This window comes from Sinocyclocheilus anshuiensis, unplaced genomic scaffold, assembly GCF_001515605.1.
Source record: "Sinocyclocheilus anshuiensis isolate Anshui unplaced genomic scaffold, SAMN03320099.WGS_v1.1 scaffold1334, whole genome shotgun sequence".
Lineage (NCBI taxonomy): Eukaryota > Metazoa > Chordata > Actinopteri > Cypriniformes > Cyprinidae > Sinocyclocheilus > Sinocyclocheilus anshuiensis.
In genome coordinates this window covers 44,551-53,856 of record NW_015554145.1, presented here as the reverse complement: position 1 = coordinate 53,856, position 9,306 = coordinate 44,551, and the positions used below count along the sequence as shown (strand labels likewise).

General features: G+C 34.3%; 1 pseudogene; it reads right to left on the bottom strand.

Moving 5' to 3' along the window:
* The window catches only part of LOC107670559 (cilia- and flagella-associated protein 58-like), a 56,883-nt pseudogene that overhangs the window by 18,566 nt on the left and 29,011 nt on the right, over window positions 1-9,306 (bottom strand).

Sequence of the window (9,306 nt, the reverse complement as noted above, 5' to 3'; positions counted from 1 at the left end):
AATAAATAAATATGTATTTTATATATATATATATATATATATATATATATATATATATATATATATGAACAAAACTAATCACCAGAATAGCATGGTGAGTCAAAGTTTCATAGATTCATTCTGAATCCTCTTTGCTAAAATTTGGGATATTGATGATTTGAACATGGTTTTTTTCCTGAACCTATGACAAATACTGTACGTGAATAACACTGCTACTGCTCACATACTTATGAAGAATATATGGAATAGCAAGAAATGTTATTATGTTAATGATAAAAAAATTCATAAATCAAATGGAACTCTTTCGCATTCTAGTTAAAAAATAAATAAATAAATTAAAAAATCTGTAAATTCTCATTCTGGTCTCAGATGTTTGGACCCCACATTATCAATCCACCACTTCATGTATCTTGTTATAAAGGTCCATGGTGCATGTCTGCATCAGCAATGCAGCATGTAGAGCTAAACTAGGTTTAGTGGCTACTTTAGATCTGTGGCATCAGTCAGCCATATAGGACTGCTGGGCAATCAAACAGTCAAGCTGTTTCTCTCTAGCTTTGTCTCTCTCTCCGACCACACCGTCAGTCTATATCACAGAACAATGTCACGTATAATTTACAGCTCCATCACCACCAAAAAGCATTGCATATTCATTAAGCCTTTCATGTCAGATGCTGAATTTGAAAGTGCATAAAGTCAAAGCCCTCTGATCTTTTGTTTTCTTTTATTTCTTTCCCTTTTTTTGTGCCATCCTATTTGATATTCCAATATTATCCTTTGTGAGGGTGATATTGAAAGCTTGTGACAGAGAGAAGAAGACACATGCCATTGTATTTGATAAGCACAAAGATCTGGAAAATAATAATGAAAGGATTATGAAAAATATCTCCTCAAAGATGAATGCAAGGTTACTTTTCTAATGCTGTCTGGTCACATCAAGCACCACAAACGAGCAACTATAAGGATGGTGACCAGTCTATCACTGTGTTTACAAAAAAAAAAAACTCAGCTAAAGAAGTAAAAATAAAGGATGCATATCAGGTAATCACAGTTATGATCATAGTCAGAAAAACAACACAATTGTGATTGTGACATTACTTGTATACAACAGTTCAATAAACAAGAATTTAATATTGAATAACTTACATTTTAGAATTGTGTTGTCTGTTTTTTGCCAGATACTTTGAATCAGTGTTTTTGAACCAAGTGGTTGAATGAGGCAATGATTCACTCAAAAAAAACATATCTCCCATTCAATCAGATTTGAGAACCAGAACTAAACTGTTATATGTATGAATATATTAAAAAATAATAATAAATCATAAAATAATGAATAGTCAAAGAATCACTGAAAATACTCGACATAAACTCACTTAATTTGTAAATTGTTTGAATGCTGCACAATTTACTGAGGTAAAAAAATGCATTTAACTCTGCACTTGAGAATAATAAGTATTAACAAATTGTGAACTGCAACTGCAACTCTGAAATTATATTTTATTTTAATTTAATATATCATAACTGGAGCTCGAATGACATTAAACATTTTTGCATGGTTTCTATTTCTGCACATTGCACTGTGTAGCCAAAGTTGTGCATTAGTTTCGCATTCAATGTGTACAGACACCTCTCTTTACTGGAAAGGAGTCCCATCATGTAAGGATACTGACTAGGCATAGTAATGTTACATCTGAAAGTATACAGAACTAAGAGGGCGAGAGACATGTGGCAGTAAAGGATGAAATGAGTTACCTTGAGATTCTCCCTTTCTCTCTCAACTCGCTGGAACTTCTGGCGCTCCTTGTCTATAGCCACCTCTTTTGTGGTGATTTCATCTTTTAGCTGTTCAAACATGTGGTTCACGATCTTAACCTTGCATTTCATCTCAGCATTCTGATCCTAGAAGTGAACACAGGGAGGTTTGTGAGAGATCACCAATACTTATACAGACACAAAGACAGCCGGGCAGACAGGTAGACAAGCACCTTAGCACATTCACACTCAAAACACACACTTATTCTTCAGTGCAGTGTGAAAGTGACACAGCAGGAATGGGTCATCATCGAAAGCTGACAACAAAAGCCATTCATTTATGGACCTTAAAAATCAGTCTTACACTTGAGTTTCTGACTGCAGTTTTCATGGCTTCTCTCGCTTGTTTCCTAAAGACCCCAAGTGCAGTTTCCTTTCCTGTGTTGACATTTTTTCTATTGATACAGAAAATTTGGGCTTGTCCACTTTTATCTTTAAACAGCCATTAGACTTTGGTCACATCACAGCCATGAACGATGATTTACTAGCAGACTGCAAAGTGTCATTTGGATGCTAAACATTCACATTCTGAAAGGAATTTGATTGGATAAAAATGTGTGTGGTGCAGGATGAGTATTGGTCCATTTTCCTGGAAGAAATATACTGTAAATGTATGTGTATACACTACCATTAAAGAGTTTGGGTTCATTAAAGGCACAATCTGTAATTTTCGCCGCTAGAGGGCATGTATTCAAAATAAATATGTTCATCCCCACAGCCGAAGCAATCCGATGGGACTCGGGCAGAAATCATGTTCATGGATGAGCTAATGATTTATTAACATAGTAGAATGAAGCAGGGTGAGGCTTCTTCATTCTTTTATTATGCCACAGTCGACTGCTTGCAAAATATATAACACTGTTCTAGTGGTTTTTGGATATTTTAATAAAAAAAATCTTACATATTGTGCCTTTAAGAGTTATTATTATTATTATTCAGCAAGGATGCATTAAATTGATAGAAACAGTAACAGTAATGTTAAAAAAAAAAGAACTTTTTCAAATAAATGAGCTTTCTATTCATCAAACAATCCTAAAAAAATGTATCACAGTTTCCACAAAAAAATATGAAGCAACACAATTTCAAAAAGATAATAAGACATGTTTTTTGAACATTAATTCAACATGAATGATTTTCATCATCATTCTTTGCAGCACAGGAATAAATTACATTTTAAAATATATCCAAATAGAAAACAAAAAGTTGTTTTAAATAGTAATAATATTTCACAATATTACTGTATTTTTGTTTAAATAAATTCAGCCTTAGTGTGCATAAGATACTTCTTTCAAAAACATTTTAAAAAACTTACCAACCCCCAACAGTAGTGTTCTGTATCAGAATCAAATCATAATTATCAATATCAATAATGAAAGCAATTGTATTAAAAAAAAACTATATATATATATATATATATATATATATATATATATATAATATTTTTACAATAAAACTGTTACAATATTTTTGATCAAATAAATGCAGCCTTGTTGAACATAAGAGACTTCTTTTGAAAACAACCCCAAACGGTGCATATGTTAAAGATAAAGTTTTTAGGAGAATAGTAGCAAAGCCGCTAAAAGCCGCTAAACACAAATTTTGATTTCACTGATATCAGTGCATGGACTAATTAAGCCAGAAACATACTGGAAAGACATGGGGGTGAGTAAGTAATAACATAATTTTGGTGAACTTTTCCTTTAACTAACTTGCTTAGCAATAGTGACAGAAGTGACAGTAGTTTTGAATAGTGGCATTCAAACCATGACAGTAGCGGACCTGAAAAGTGACTATAGAAAATTACAGTTCACACTAATTTTCCACTATTGAGCTCCTCACGGTAATGCTGAGAATATAACTTGTGTTGCATTTTGAATTGCATTCAGAAACATTTTGCAACGCATCGATGCGTGAAAATGAGTTTGCCTAGCTAGAAGCACCTGCATTCATGTACTTTTGTAGTTTCAAGGCCTAAGTCCACACAGCAGGGAGGTTACCTGCTATTTCCAACTTCGTACATATGGGGCGAATTCCTGGACAAAGATTAATGTTCACTCCAACTTACACAAGCTAACGTGGACCGTATTTCCCAAAGAAATCCTCCCATGGATCTACTGGCCTCTACGTCTGCTCTCATGCTCATGGGGAGCAGATCTGTAAGATGAAGGTCTACAAACACACATATACACTTACCTTGGCCTCAATCAGGTTCTTGCTGAAAAGGTTCCTCTCGGTCCTGACATCCTCATAGAGATTCTGTTGCTGCTTCAGTTTCGTTTCAGATTCTGCGATTCTCTTATTGTACTCAAATATCTGCATCTCCTTCAGTTTAATGTCCTCAATATTCTCAAGAACCTGAAAAGACAGAGACAGTGGGATTAGATCAGAAAAACCACAACTAGTCTATAGCTCTGTTTGAAACATGTCTGTTATCTACAGAGGCAGCTACTTTCTAAGCATTCTACCTTATGATTGACAGTACAACGGTAACTCACATGTACACATATTTAGCAATATCACACGGTCAAAACAGACTTGAATAACGCTTACAGTTCATTCGAAAATATTTTTTTCAGTTTGCTGTCCTAAAACCAAGAAGGAAATTAGCATTTTCAACCATAGAAGTGTTTTAAAATGTATGTTTAAGGCACGACTGTGTGTGATTTATGTTGTAGAACAAAACACGACCTTATTTTACTCATAAATCAAAAAACACTATTCTAAAAACCCATTTAAAAATTCCCCAGGGATCCCCTTGCGAATTAGCATTACAAATTAACATCATGACTAAACAGCTCTATAGTGTATAAGGTTAGCATGTTGCTAAGCTAACAGCTCACTCTAATCAGAAAAAAAACACACAGTAAATTCAAGTACTGAGTAACATTCTTAACTTAGGTCATTGAAATGCATTCTGGAATTACATAATCCGTGAAGGGTAAATGTGATGCTGCTATAAAGCACCTTTTTTCTTCTTTTTTTTAAAGCCCAAGGAAAACTTAAAATAATATATTATTATTAACTTGTTTAATTAATTTAATTAATTAAACAATTGCATTAAAACAATCTAACACTCGATACAATCTAACACTCGAAAAATACACTTGATTTATTTGTTTATTTATTTAATATACTTCTGGAATAATAAAATGAATTGAACTCATCACTCCCAGTTTCTAATAATACTATATTATAGTAAATGTAAAGGTAATATTATATAGGCTTTCAAATATTGTGTTGGAAAGTGGGGGCCTTTAAGTCAAAAAGGTTGACGACCACAGATTTAGATGGAACATCTTGGATGAAAATGAGGGTGTCGCAATGCATGATTGCCTTATTTGTGAAAGATAGAACTGATGCTACCATAGATTTTGGTCAAAACATTGTATAATGTGAGGCAACATCATTTTGTTGCCTGCTGTTTCGTATAGCCTTTCTGCCAAAATTTTGGAATGGTGTTTATGTTATTCATCAAGAGGTTATGCAACCTTGCACTGGTGCAAATACAGACTCAGAATTGCCTTTACCTTTTTTCCCACATGTCATGTTTTGATTTGCTTTCTTTAACTCAGATACATTCACATCAGGAGAAGTTTAGAGAACCAAACAACTTGCCTTTATTGAATTTCACTGCAGTCTGAATAGTTACCAATCCATGTTTACCTTTTCCCTTGTGCATTTAGCAAAGCACAAATATAGTTTCAGTGAGGTTTGATTGAAATAACACTTTGTCCTGAGCACAGGCTTTAAAAATGCAAGGGATTTTTATGTTAAATTGATAGCAGAATGTGTCCAAGGCCATGCCATTCAAACTCACATGTGCTAGGGTTAAATAGCTCCTGCAAGACATTTTTGACAAAAGCTTTCAGACACGCATGCCAAACATGTTGTGTCTGCAGAGATAAAGAAAGGTGCATGTGTCAGATCAACCCACTGGTTGTAAATACTGTGTATATAATCAACCAAATCATGAGAAAATAATGCCAGTCACTTCCCGTAAATTCAACAACTCACAATTCATAGTCAGCTCTGGGGCCTTATAAATCAAAACTTGTGAACACCATAGAGTTTCTCCATCATCTCCTTTATAAATCTAGCTAAATTCACTGATCTGAACCTGGCAAAAGTCATACTTTTTATCCCCTTAAATGTCATCCTATAGGACAACACATCGGTTCTGTCCACTGGGTGATTATGTGGAGCACCGCAGTGCAAAGAGTCATCAATCATGCCAAACAATATAACCTAGAAAAAGTTACAAAAAAAATAAAAAAAAGAAATATCTTTACATTACATGTCTATACTACTAATACATGAAAACACATCTTCTATAGAAAAAGGATTTCAGATTATATTTCCAGATTCTATATGCACAAAGGTCTCGTTTCATCAAATAGCTTTTACATTTACTGCTCACATAATGTTTTCACATGATCTTTCTCATGTACAGATATAAACAAGAACATGCATGCTCTCATTATTTAAAGGTTCACCAATAAAATGCAAAGAAAATGTTATCTGTCTTATTATTCAGGAGTAAAGGATGATCACCCTAATGGTTTTCTATAAATAACATGCCATTAATGATGGTGGAACATTGGTGAAATGTAATGACAGTCTGGGGGAGATATGTGCTGCCCTTATAAAAATTACAGACTGAAGATCTACAGATTTGCATTTACAATAAAATTTGTAAATCCAGTTAACAGCTGTTTTCTAAATAACTATGTAATGCAATGCTGGTGTGTGAAGGGAGCAACAGGTAATGCTGCAAATAAATGTTTAATATCACTCTGTTTTTATGGATTAACTCAAAAACTTCTGTGCCAAGAACTGAGAGCAAAGATGACATACTTCCTGCACCAGCTGAATGGGAATGCTATAATGAATAGCTTTCTTGAGGCATTATAGACCTACTTGTTTGAACTATGTTTCTTATTTTAAATAAGAAGAATTTTTTATTCTCTGCAAAGTACTAGCAAGCTACAGTGTAGAGTCAGATCTCAGGAGGCAATCTCAAAACCATTAGCTAAGAGCTTTTTCAACACGCGGCCTTACTAATGCTTGCGGCTGCACTTTTTTTTTTTTTTACCTGGAATTAGATTATTAACTTTTCAACAAAAAAAAAACAAACAAAAAAAACTCTCTGAAAGAAAGCAAATGTTAGCAATGCTGAATAAATGAAAGCAATGTTGTGTCTCAAATAGCCTCTGGTTCCTAGGAAACTGTGATAGCTGTTCCAAAATAAACACCTTCTGCAGCACAACCTTCATGTAGCTGAAAACTGAAGCCGACTACTTGCACTGTTTGCATGTGTAAGACAGTATAATGAATGCTGAGAGTAAAGGAGGAATCTCTAACAGCATGTCTATTTTACTGTACACTGTAGATAGATAGATAGATAGACAGACAGACAGACAGACAGACAGACAGACAGACAGACAAAGATAGATAGATCAGTCTGGAACGTGCAAACAGACAAGAATTTTTTTGGTAAAAGTCTGATTATTTTACTGTAAGAAACTGGCAATATTTTACAGTATAGATCTTCAAAGGATGATGCAGCTAGTTTACACAGAAAGAGGAACACTATTATGTGAAATATATTATGTCTTACTTTTTATCCCCTTAAATGCGGGATAAAAAGAGACAGAAAGAGAGTTAGAGGATGTGCCTGGAGCTGAATATAAACCTGAATCCTCCTGTTCATGCTGCAGTGCACTTTCCTAACATAAAACCTGAGAAAACAAATGTCAGGGCAAATGCCAGGATGCTAAGGGGTGTGTCAACACCAAGAAAAAAAGACTTTTTCATGGACTACTGTTCAAGACTTTTGTTCAAGATTTTTAGTACAAAAGTATTTAATGACCATAACATCATAGTCTGTAATTATAATTAACACCACCGCTTTCTGATTTGAAGGGGGAAAAAAATCAGTCAGCAGATGGTTTTAATCATAAGAACATTTAATTTAAAAAGAATAACTTGAAAGCAGCAGAAACTTTAGCCGCAAATTAAATGTCTTACTAAGTGTCTCTATCTGGCCAATCAGTCATCTTAAAAATACTTTCTTTTTTTTTCTTTTTTTTTTGCATCTAATGCATTTCCACAAGTACATTAATAAAATGAATGACACATTAATTGAGAATAGCAGGTGATATTAATCAAACTGTAATTTTCTCATGTTATAAGATCTCTTATAAAAGTATGGAAGGATATTACAGTGATATTTACAGATTGGCAGCTGCCTTTAGCGGTGCCTTTACCGATTACCTCCACTTTTAAAAGCATTCGGCACAATCGTCTGTGAGTGACGTCACTTCCCAATACAAACGCCCCACCCCCACCCCCGACACTGATTGACAGGTTTCTGTGTAAGGCATCGGAAATTCAAATGCTAAAGGAATTGCGATTCCATTTGAGTTTTGGCAGAGAGAGTGAAAAAGCAAACGTGGTAATAAATATTGCTATTTAAATATGACAGGATCATAACTCGTAAGACATGGGAAATGCAGTTGAAAATGAACTTTGCTTTTCCATTTGAAATTTGGCAGTCACTGTCCATTCGCGAAAGTGAAATGTGTATTGCAGGATTTGCAATTACACATTGCCCCTCCCCTCGAACACAGATGAGCCAATGGCAGTTGAGAATCAATTGCGCGGGGACCGGAACTCGGACATCTTTAGGTTTCAGTGCTATAGAGAAACGTTGAAAGATCCGAATCTTTCATCGGTTTGATGGTGTTTGTGCTACAAAAATTGAAAAACGATGTGCCTGGGGTAGTGTTGTCAAAAGACCCGGTATTTCGGTACCAAGTCGGTACTAAAAAAATGAAAACGTTACGGTACCAGGTTTTTTTAAGTACCGGTGGTACCGAGTACCCGGTCAACCCGGTTCTTGATGCGCTATCAGTAAGCTATCCTCTTCAAGTGTTGCCAAGTCTGTGGTTTTCCCGCGGAATTGGGCTGTAATGGTATTTACTATTTTTACACACCAGAGGCTTTTAAATTAACTGTGTATCCAAAATATGCGTGTTAGAGAATGTGCTTGTCATATCAGTCTGTCAGAAAAAGGGTTTTTTTTTTTGTTTGTTTTGTTTTTTTTAGTTAGTTAGTTGTAATTCTTGGCTGAATATCTCTAGCAGGTTTTAAAAGCCCTTTAAAATTAAATATGAACACAGTTTGGATTAAATAAAAGTACAGTCAAATGTTATCTCCTGTATAGACTTTACTGTACAATGACTTAATGTTATCTAACATGAGTTAGATCTAGTAACATCTTATAGTGAGTGAACAAAATATTTTTAAAACATTCATTAATGTTTGTGAATGTTATTTAATACAAACACTTGATCATTCATGTTTGTTCATTGTGCATTAAATAATTTTAACAGATTGAACTTTGAAATTAACCCTAAGAAGAAGAATTGCCATATAACTATTGTTTATTGTTAGGTCATGTTATCTAACAAATAAAATCTTATTGTAAAGTGT